The 12,196-nt window shown below is 36.1% G+C and overlaps 1 protein-coding gene across 1 annotated transcript in view; it reads right to left on the reverse strand.

The window, feature by feature from the left end:
• The window catches only part of LOC107721656 (uncharacterized), a 22,424-nt gene extending 10,457 nt beyond the window's left edge, over window positions 1-11,967 (reverse strand). Inside the window, exon 1 of the mRNA XM_016529776.1 lies at window positions 11,634-11,967. The gene's annotated coding sequence lies outside the window, so the exon portion shown is untranslated. The remainder of the gene's footprint in view (window positions 1-11,633) is intronic.
• Window positions 11,968-12,196: the final 229 nt, after the last annotated feature.

A 12,196-nucleotide genomic window follows, 5' to 3' on the forward strand; every position in this document is an offset into this window, starting at 1 on the left:
GTGGTCCCACTTTATATTAAGTGGCCTTAACTACTATGTACTTACATAAAAAAAATAATAAGTACAATGTACTTATTGTGTTCATATTGTATTGCAAAACACTTTTCTGCTATTGAGGTGGGAAACAGATAAGGTTAGGGACAGGTTTGGTGGTTTGGGTAGGATTAAGGGTGGGTTAAGGTGTAAGGGATGGGTCAACAGTGTAATTATAAATGTAATTACAGAAATTAATTACAGATGTAATTACATGCAGGCATTTTTTAAATATAAGTACAATGTAAAAGCATGTACACAATAAGTGCATTGTACCAAAAGATTAATTTAAATGTAAGTACATAGTAGTTAAGGCCATTTGTGTGTAATTTACGTTGTAGAACAAAATGTAAAAGTATCGTCAAGTTATGTTTACCACAGGCTTTATTTTACTCGTAAATTGAAAAACCCCATTATAAAAACCCATAGGAAAATCTCGGGAAGGAATCTGTGGCGAATTACTCTTCTGGGTTCTGACGTCATAGTTCCCCCACTCTATTTTAGTACTTAATGTAAACTTGTTTCAGTTAGTTGGCAAGGCAACATGTCTCATTTTCGTTTAGTTATTTTTTATGTAATATTTATGTTTTATTTTATTTCAGTTAGCCATGTTTTGTAATACTTTTAATTTTAGTTAACAGCACTTATTTACACAACATTTCCATTTAATTATGTCACATTTAAGGGTAAAAGCAGTAATCTGTACCAGAATCGAATGCAATTAAATGTTTGTAGTTTAGTATTAAGGAAGCAAGAATCACCTACGTCATTCACTCGTGGCATCCCATGTGCTTGAAACTAAGACAAATAAAATAAAATTTAACAGGTATATCAAGTTAGGCAATATTTGTTGTACAGGTTTACTGACAAGCCAGCCACTGTGACAGAAAGGCAAATGGTTTAACAAGTGGAAAAATTCAAAACACACTGCACGTAGACTAGACATCAACATGCAACACTCTTCATTGTGAACAGAGTTGTTTTTTGTGTCTATATGATGTCTGTATGTGAAAGAAATCAAGATTTATTGTCTTATTTGAGTAAAAAAAAATATGATTGAGAACAGAAGCCTTCTGTTGTTTTGATGTGACATTAATTCAATTTTAAATGCAATGTAATTCTATTTACTATATTACAAAGTTGCTCTATTTACAAAATTTGGAATATGTTCATACAAAAACTATCCTAAAACTTCACACTCACACTTCACAGCTTTCAAACCATTGCCATGGACACAAGAAACTGGATGGAGTTTTGCTAGGTGATTAGCAGCCAGATGTGGTACGCAGCAGACAGTTTGACAGCAGGAGTATGACATGGGCACCTGGCAACCTCTTTGTCAGCTGCTAGAGATTATTGCATTTTACAGCAGTCAACATAGCACACAGTCTTCCTTTCCATAAATACAATGACAAATCAGTTTCTTGTGTAGTTAATCTGTAATGTGACAACACAATTAATATCAAAATAAAATAAATCATCTTATATAGTAAGAAAAAATGTTTACTTTAACGGACCACTACATATTTCCAATCTTACAGTGGGAATTCTTTAAGTGAAAGCGAGAGCTTTAAAGGCTTCCATTCGTCGTCTTCGGGAATTTCTAATGGTTTGATTCTCTGAAGTCTGTGTTTGATGCATCCTTGATATCAAGAACACATCCGGGCACTTTCATGCATCCTCTGTACTTGTGTTCTTGAGTATTGGATTTGAACCTCGGCAGGTGTGGATAATGTAGTACGAGATCTTGTCAGAATGCAAGACCACTCAAGAACGCATATTGAGAAATGGCCATTTTGCATGTCTTCTTTGTCTGACGCTCCCATTTCAGGTCTTCTGCTGCCTTCACATGCTATTGTAATTATCTGAAATACAAGTTTTCTAGTTGGAAATTGGACACGAATGGCCTCTCTAGTCGTATTTGCAACTGGGAAACTCAACTTTCCAAATTGGGCGAGCCATAAACTTTAAATATGGCGGAGGAGAGAAACATAGCAGTAGCAGTAGTTTTATTAGTTTTTCTCACAACATCTACATTGCTTTCTCCTGCCATTACAGTCATGTATATTTACGTATATAAATAACCATTTGTTGTGTAGTATGTATTGAACACAGTGAAAATAGCATTTATTTGATCAAAATTTAGGAATCGTCAGCCAGCTGAATTTCTTAGCGCTGTGAATGTTTATATGGTTACCAAATAATGGGACGCTACATTTTATTCAAACCCTGTTGGATATTGACTAATTAACTTCCAATATATACCTTTTGGCTTTAAGATTTCCCCAAGAAACAGGCAATAATGAATAGGCTGTCCACCATGATTTCTGTTCTTTCCGACAACAAAGCACTTGAACACGACAAACTCGTAATTACAACTTCAGAAGTGGAAAGTAGTAAGTTTCCGAAAGCACATGAAGGCATCATTAGAGTCTCTACTAATGAACTGATGACCTGAATCAGGTGTGTTTAAATAAGGAAACATGCTAAATGTGCAGGGGGCTACAGGAACATTGAGAACCACTGATTTAGTCCACTTAAATCCCAGACTAAATGACTGGAGAAGTCTGCCATATACTGTATCACTAGAGAGAAATCTGTGGTTTTATTTCAATTAAGGAAACTGTTTTTAGTTTTACATAAGAATAAAAAAAAATCGTTAAAGAAGTAAATTACTGCTAGCAACTTGGCTGAAAATCTATTTTGAAAATTCTAAACAACATTTTTTGAAAACGTAGCTATGTGACTAGAGAAAACAGAAAAAGGGAAAACTTCAACACCCATAATTAGGGATGCAACGATACAATTTTTTCAGATTCGATCCGATCCAGAAAATTCTGAGTATCGGCTGATTCCGATACGATCCGATACCAGCGCAGTTTTTTTTAAATCAATGTAGAATTTCTATACTTCTCTGTGTTGACCTGTTTATCACTCTTTTGTGTGTTAAACACAAACTTCTAGATATAGACAACTTCATTTTAATGAAAAATAACAAATGAAAAAATACATAATCATAATCTATGACAAAAATACTACTATAAACTAAGTTAGTGGATAATTTAGCAGCAAAATTTATTCTAGAAAAATCTTGAGTGCACAATTTTATAAAATCTAAACATTTAGCGAAATAACATTATTTAGTGCGGAACAAATAAAAGTGAATATCTGGTAAAATGTTACACATTGCTCTTTGAATTGTTGTAAAATACATTAATGAAAACAAGTAAATGTATTAATATATAAATATAAACATTTAAAAGACATTTCTTTTAAATGTATAACAGTAATGAAGGCAGTAACATATATAATAGATATGAGTCCTATCTATCATATGTTGCTGCCTCCATTACTGTGCTATACATTAGATTAATAACAGCCTTTCTTCTATAATAGGACAGAACAAGAAACGCTATAAATAATCTTTCATAGCGCAAAAGTATTATAATATGAAAAGCTCCAATACAGAGCGGCACAAAGCGCTTATCCGAACGCGACACGCAGTTTGAACGTTGAATGGAGGATGACCGCAGTGGAGAGAAGAGTTTAAGTCGACTTTAATTTAATGACTTAAATATTCATCTGTACCTCACGTTAAACTATGGAACGGCTTCAGAACACGTAGACTTTGACTTTATGGTGCTTTATAATGTTTTTGTGCTTTCATGGGGCTTTACAACTACACAGAATAGTATACGCACAATATCGGATTTGGATCGGTCTCGTCGGACCGATACCCGAAAATGCCAGTTTCGGAGCCGATACCGATACTAAGTATTGGATCGATGCATCCCTACCCATAATGCACTTCTGATTTGTCATTGCCCTTCTGTCAATCCAACGGTCCATGGGTGGGAATGCAAAGATGCATGATCTGTAATTTTTTTCAAAAACTGTAACTGTAACACATTTGCAGGATGGCACAAAATGGTGTATTTTGCACAATCCGGTAGACTTCTACTGACAAATAAACAGATACATCTGGGTGCGGGCAAAATGGAGTAAGAGAATACATTGTTCATTTACATATACTGTACAGTGTTTCCCATACATTGAGTTTTTTGTGGCAGCCCGCCACAATATCAAAACTGACTGCCACAAACAGATTTTCCAAAAGGCTTTGACTTCGTTGAATAAACATGAGCACTGCACGTTTCAAAATCGAAACCCGGTGCGGATGTTTTTATATCACTGTATTTCTGAAGGAAACCAACTGTCTTCAGAAAATTGTCATTTTCATTTCATCTTGCATTTAATGTCTGATAAAGCAGCGTTTGTGAGCAGAGCGCTGCTTTGTGTACATCGGTTACCGGGGAAACGTCTATTTCTCCCGCTCTAAGCGCCTCCTGCTGGTAGAGAATGAATTTGCATATGTATGCCGCCACAAATAGAGTGTAAGTCTGTGGGAAACACTGTAACTGCGGTTACTGAAACCACGGCCTTCTTTCTTTCCGTGAACATTTGGGCCGCATTATGCTAATACTTCCACATAGTGAGGTAGATATGTGGGGGCGTGTTAGAACGAGCCGTTTTAGGGGGGCGTGGCAGAGTCTTAACTTTGATAAAGAATATCTCTTTGGTTTTGAGACTTTAGTCTTTGCAACTTCAGGGATCTTATCTATGCACAATCAGCTTGTAACACTCCAAAGAGAAAGGAAAACTTGAAATCGCATCATATGACCCCTTTAAATCCATCAAGAATTCCATTCCTAGCCATGCTCTTTATGAAACACATTACAGTTTTTACTGAACAGTCTCAACAAAGATGACCAGAAGATCAACAGAATGCAAGAGAATTTGATACGAAGTTAAGATGAATGGCATATCCAGGACTCTATATCCAACGAATTGAAATGTTCCATTTGGAGAAAGGTGATTCCTGGAGAGATTACTGGAGATTGTGGGCTGAAACCGAGGCAGACTGAAATCTGAGCTAGCCAATATGCCATTGGCAGACATTTCGCCATTGGAATAAATTGGAGAAGGGAATTTCTCATCACTGTAGAATGTGTGCCCTCCAGCTCAGCTTTCTGGCCTATGCTTTGAAAGTGACAAATGCTTAATCTCCTGCAACAAAATGAGGGGGCTTTTCCATTCCTCAGCCCTTTACCTTTATGATGACATCACTGAATTCAATGATGAACTGCCTTTAACTGAAAAATGAGTGTTTACTATTGTCATTTTTGCATTATTGACACACAATTTTCCTAATTAATGCTGTTCAGTTGCTTTGACACAATCTGTATTGTTAAAAGCGCTATATAAATAAAGGTGACTTGACTTGACTTGACCTACTCAAGACACACATCCACACACAAACAGGTAGGCAAGGCATCCACACACACTGCGATAGCATTAAATCACAGACTTACGTATTTAAGCTCAAAGGCAGACACACAGTATTACTGATCGACACACACACTTTTTAGAAGGTGCTTTGCTCTGAGCATTACTCAAATGTTTAAATCCCTTCAACTGGTTTAGCTGTGGTGTGTGTGCCAACACAAACCTACACACATGCACTGGCTTTCCACAGCCAAGATAAACAAACGCACAAGCCACTAACAGTTCATTTCCTTTCAATTTTGTTGAGAACAAAGTCAAGCAAACAGCCAGATAGACCAGTGTCAAGAGATAATTAGAGCTATCAATGACCAGCTGATTTCATTTACACACTGCTCTGATACACTGAAATCTTCTCACAGCCACCTGTAAGATGCTGCCGCTGCCGCTTTCCTGTTTTTTTTTTAATTTTTATTACTGCTTAATAGAAACCAGCATATAATTGGATGTTTAACCTTTTCACAATCTGACTAATTTAATTTGTCTACTGAAAATGTGTACATAGACGCATCACTCAAGAATTCTCTCATTTTTGTCAATTTGTCTAAAAGTCATAAACATTTCACCACATAGTATTATATTTTGTTTAATGGTATTCTGTGGTGGAAATCATTATTGGAATAAAATGACCAACTCCTTTGTCTTTCTAAGGCTAATTTCATTGCTAGCATTTTATAAATTCTACATAAACACAATGAAATAACATTTCCATATTTGTTTGCATAATTTGACAGCTTGATTGGAAATTATGCATGACTGATTTTTTTATTTTTAATCACGTTTTATATTTCACTGACATGTTGACTCCTTGATAACCAAGTACACTAACTTTTGACAAAGCATTATTGGGGTTAAATGGTCGATCCTGATGAAAAATTACAGTCAGGAGACATAATGTATAAAAAAATGGAAGCACTTTATTTTAAGGAGCATTTCTTACTATTAAATACATGCATATTACTAGCATTTTGGCTGTTTAATAGTACCTATAAAGAACATATTAATGCTTTATTTTGCATGACCATATTTTATTATTGTAACACTTTAGTTTAGTGACCAATTCTCACTATTAACTAGTTGCTAATTAGCATGCCTATTATTAACATATTGGCTGTTTATTAAAGCACATTCTGCATGACCATATGCTACATCCCTACCCAGTTCCTAAACTACCTAACTAACTATTAATAAGCAGCAAATTAAGAGTTTATTGAGGCAAAATTCATAGTTAATGATTTGTTACTAGTGAGAATTGGACCTTAAAATGTGACCCTTATTACCTAAACTTAACAACTACCTTACTAACTACTAATAAGCAGCAAATTAGTGTGTGTGTGTGTGTGTGAAGAGTTTATTTGAACAAACAGATAACTCATTATATTATATTATATTATATAACATTATATAATTTAGGGCTGCAACAACTACTCGATAAAATCGATTATTATCGAGAATGAAAATAATCGACAACGATTCTCATTATCGATTAGTCGGGTCTGCCCACGGTGCACGTCCAACTCCAGCCGGTCACGTCAAATTACAGCACTGAATAGCGCATTACGGACAAAATGCATCTAAAAATAGTGGAGGAAACAGAATGAGATGCTGCGGGAGAAGTACGTGATCCAAGCTGCCCAAAACTTAAGAATTCTTTATTTTAAGCTTTAACCTAACGCATTAGCGTATGGCGTAGGCTATAGGCTTGCCCTGTCCTGCGCTTTGACAGATGCATGTTCGTCCTCAGCGCAAAAACTTTCACTAATCGACTATCAAAATAATCGTTAGTTGCAGCCCTAATATAATTGATATAATTCTTTACATTAAATGCAAACAGCAAATAGCTAAAGTGTGGATATATTAAATGTACCGGTGTACAGGAAGCTGATCGCTGTTGTGGCAGCAACTCAGTTATGTTTAATAGTCTAAAATCCTGGTTTATGTTATGAGTCGAAACATTACACAACCCTCGATATCCAAAGACAGGAAAGAGATGAACTTGTACTTCCACAAATCAAAGGCACATACAGTTCTGGGTCATTTACAAGGACTTAAATTTAGATATACTCCTCTGGGGTAATGGCTTACTCTTAAACCACTATTTTTTACATTAATGATAGTGTCAATGTTTCACAAAGTGCATAGAGTAATACACAAATAAAGAGAAATAGAGAGAGAGAGAGAGAGAGAGAGAGAGAGAGAGAGAGAGAGCGAGTGAGAGAGAGAGAGAGCGAGAGAGAGAGAGAGAGAGGGGAGGAGGAGAGGGCGAGCGAGGGAGAGGGGAGAGAGAGTCCAAAGACAGGAAAGAGATGAACTTGTACTTCCACAAATCAAAGGCACATACAGTTCTGGGTCATTTACAAGGACTTAAATTTAGATATACTCCTCTGGGGTAATGGCTTACTCTTAAACCACTATTTTTTACATTAATGATAGTGTCAATGTTTCACAAAGTGCATAGAGTAATACACAAATAAAGAGAAATAGAGAGAGAGAGAGAGAGAGAGAGAGAGAGCAAGTGTGAGAGAGAGAGAGCAAGTGAGAGAGAGAGAGATGGTAAAGGATATTAGGTTATCTACCAGTATACTGTGTGTGTGTGTGTGTGTGTGTGTGTGTGTATCTGAGTATTGGATGATGTGTAGGTCTTGTACAGGTGGAGGGTTACTAGGGATCAGATTCATGAAGGTGTGGTTTAAATAAGTGGGAAAATTGGTTTAGAATTTCTCTTGCTCTCAGCATGCGTTAAGCTCCTCTTCATTTTTATTTATGCCATATGGAAACAGCCAGATGGCATGAAATTGACAAGGGTCATTAACATGAAGAAACATGAAAAATTCATCACAAACTTAAAAGTGCGATTTGAGTTCATATTTCCCTGTCTTTATCTTTATTTAGCTAGTTGAAAAAAAAAAGCTGAGTATCTAAATGACAAACGCGATTTCTCTATATTATACCAGGTAAACATCATATCTGTGAAAAATATAAATGCATTCAAAGCTCCTTTTAAATATGGCTTGAAATGTGGCCAAATATGGGCGTGTTGCCCTGGACACTGTTGCCATGGCCTCATTACCAGAAGACCAGTGTGTACAGAATCAGCCCTCTTGAGAATGCCCATATCATCACTTAATGCAGTGCTAAATATACAAAACAAGGATCCACCTTACATCCTGTGTGAGGCACTTCCAAACACTCAAGAGTCACTGCCAGTTATTATTCAGCTGTTTCAGTTTATGATGTTGGCTCTTATGTGTTTGTTTATAAAAACTGTGAGTCACACTGACAAGAGACATTATTGTGGTGTATTTAGTTGCTTGCAGGGTTAAAATTCTGACATCTAGTCCTAAAATGCTGATTTCTTGTACGCAAATGGCTATTGCCTTATAAATAAATATTTGATAAAAAAATCTGATAATCACAATCATGTACATCAATCTAGTTAACTACCAAGCACTGTAAGAAGAGAAACTGTGTAGTCGTTACCTTAAGGAGTAATTTGTACCTTATCTGAACCCTGAAAATTACTTTTGTTGTTGGAGATAGGTTGATGCATAATAAATAATATTTCTGATCTGAATTAAACAAGTTAATTTATATGTTACCACATGAAGCATTTTCTACAGTGAGAGAACAATACAGATAATTTCTTTGACATAGTAAGTTTTTGGGATTGTATTAAAGAAGAGGTTATGGTTAGGCCGTAATAAAATACATTACATTCTGAGCATGTTTTTGATTGCTTGCCAACTTCGAACCTGAAATTTCATATTCATCCATTAAACATGTGCAATTAATGTGCACCAAAAAATGAGAACAGACTGTAATTCACAAAGTTTGAAATAGTAAATGAGCTACTACATATCTAAACACACACACATATACAGAAAATGCTTCTGAGCACCAAATCAGCATATTAGAATATTAGCATATTAGAATGAATGAAGGTTACTAAGAGTGTTTTTATATAAGAACATAATATAAAGTTACACTTGATTACAATTACAGTGAGTATTAAAGCTACAAACAGTGTTATTAAAGTGACATTAATCTGTGAATGTTGCATCATTATGGACTACGAATGAAGTCTAGGCAACACTAGCGATCACAATCAGAGCTCCACAGTCATAAGATCACACAAGATGGAAGACGTGTTAACACACAGGCCCTGCTATTCACAACATGTATTTTTAACTCTTATCACTGTTAAATGTGCTGTCCTTCAAACAGAGTCATGCTTACAAAGTGGGAAATGGCTAAAAGGAAAGAGATGGAGAGATTAAAACTCTGAATAGTAAACCATGGAAAAGGGTGCTGCTTTGTACTACACAACGTCACACTCAGATGTACAATATAGGCTAGTCTGTGTACACACTAGTAGTGTAAATATCAAGATAAAATGCCGGAGCCTGACAGAGCAGAGCACGAGGCCCAGTGGCCTTTGTAGGGCACCTCAGACCACACCTTACTCAGCACAGCAGACCTTGCTCAAAAGTAAACAATGAGTCTGACTGTAAACACCTAGACAAACTGCATAAACCTGCTCAGCCCCCCTCACAGCTACTGTAAACGATAACACAAGCCTATCGAGCCTATAGAGACTGACTACCTGACAAAGTCTAAATGGACTTTACAATGTAAAAAGTATATAAAAATAACAAAACTTACTTGGGAGCTTTTAGTTCAATGTTAAAAGTGTCCAAAGTGATGCTGTTATTTAATATTTTTTATGTTTTTGAAAGTCTCATCAAGGCTGCATTTATTTGATCAAAAATACAGTGCAGTAATATTGTGAAGTACTATTACAATCTGAAGAACTGTTTAATGTACTTTAAAATGTAATTTATTGCTATGATGGCAAGGGTGAATTTTCAGCATCCATTACTGCAGTCTTCAGGGTCACACGATCCTTCGTAAACATCCTTCGTCAAATATGCTGATTTGACCTTTTTCTCGGTGCTCAATAAAAACCAGCTAATTTTCAGTAGATGTTATCAGATGAAGCACTTAAGTTACCTGACAAAACATTCCTAAAAAGGTTATTTCTAAAATTGCTAAAAGCATAAAATTTTCAAATGTTGTAGGCTCCTCCTTCCTCGGCTTAACAGCTGCTTTTTTTCCAGAAAACACATTCATTTTTAATTAGTTCAAACTAAACTGTCCAAGGGCAGAAAAACTACACCTTTTACAAACAACACCTTCACCTACAAGGTAAAAGCCTGTTTCTTCCGCCATCGGTTCACAGTTAAAAATAATGGCTTTAACCACATTTAAAATTATACAAATGATAACCAAACTTCAGCTCATCTGAATCACTTATGTTGTTCAATTTATATTCCCAAACAAAGCAAAGATATTGGCAGAAAGAGAGATTTAAGCATTCACCTCATGTTGTTTCAAACCCATCTTTCTTCCTTGAACCAAAAGAGAAATTCTGAAGAATGCCCTGTTTTTTTTTATTATTTTTTTTTATCATCCAATGAAAATAAATGGTAACTCAAAAGAGAAGAGATAGGCCTATTTATGATTTAATAATTCAGTCACAGTCATTAATAGCTCACTGAATGGGAATGTTTTCAGTAAATAAAGACAGACATTTCAATCTGTTCTTCACACAAAGTATCACATGGCTTCAGAAGACTTAAAATACAGTAGACAAATCCCACAAACAACTTTAATCATGCTTCTGTTTCCTTTTTTTAAGCTTACATCTTTAGTCACCATGATCTGTAATTGCATGGAAAATGTTAAGTAACCTAACTTTTTCCATTTGTGTTCCATAGAAGAAAAAAGTAATGTGGGTTTGACATGAGGGTGAGAATATTACAGAATTTTTTTTTATTTTGAGGTGAACTACACTTTTAACAATACAAGCAAACAGAAAAAGTATACACCCTGTTCACTGCAACACCTTCATCTGACAAGGTAAAACCGTGTTTGTTTCTTCTGCCATCAAAGTACAAGAACAGGCTTCAACTACCAGTAACCAACAATAACTAAGCTCCAGGTAATCGATCTGACTCAGTTATTACGTTGTTTATCTCCTTCATGTTCCAGAAAAAAAAAATGGATGAGGATGATAGGCTTCTGCCAAAAGGATAGTTTTAGTGGCAATAAAGTAGACTTTATTTACTGTTTACTTTTTAAAGATGTATCTTCATATTGGCCAAATGTTCAATCCTCCTATATCGAGCTTTGCGCAACAGGTGCGAGGAAAAACGTTAGCTCTTACATGATGAAGCGCGTTAAGAGAAAACCTTTACCTGTTACACTGATGACGAAGGTGTGGCAGTTGTTTGCCAGAGGGGCTACAATTTCACGGAGAACTCCGGCGTTCATTTATTTTCCCATTTCGTATGTCCTAATATACTAAAAGAGAAGCGATCCCAAGAAGCGCTGTTTCCCAAAAACTTCTTCCATGACCAGAAGACGTCGCACGCTCATAGCAGCCGCTTCCTCCTCCTTCCTTATGTTTATTTTCCCTCCTGTGTTACTGCTTCCGAGTAAAGGTCCCCCGTGACTCCGTTCTGCCGTGCCTCCTCCACACGTCCATTTGAATTTCAGATGGCAGTCCAAGGAAGGGCCTGTGCTCGGCACGGTAATGACAAACCATGTGACGAGAGATCAGGAAAACTCAGCGGACTGGGAAATACAGTTTAAACCATTGGCACGCAGGAAAATAATTACAGCAGCACAAATGACCGTCATGCAGTCTAAGCAGGTGTTAGACAGGCTGGGCAGGTGCATTCAATTGCATAAGCACAAAATAAACCAACAAAAACTAAACTACTATGCTCATATTAGTTTATTGCAATAAAATATATAG

Source organism: Sinocyclocheilus rhinocerous, unplaced genomic scaffold (genome assembly GCF_001515625.1).
Source record: "Sinocyclocheilus rhinocerous isolate Xijiao unplaced genomic scaffold, SAMN03320098_v1.1 scaffold1382, whole genome shotgun sequence".
Lineage (NCBI taxonomy): Eukaryota > Metazoa > Chordata > Actinopteri > Cypriniformes > Cyprinidae > Sinocyclocheilus > Sinocyclocheilus rhinocerous.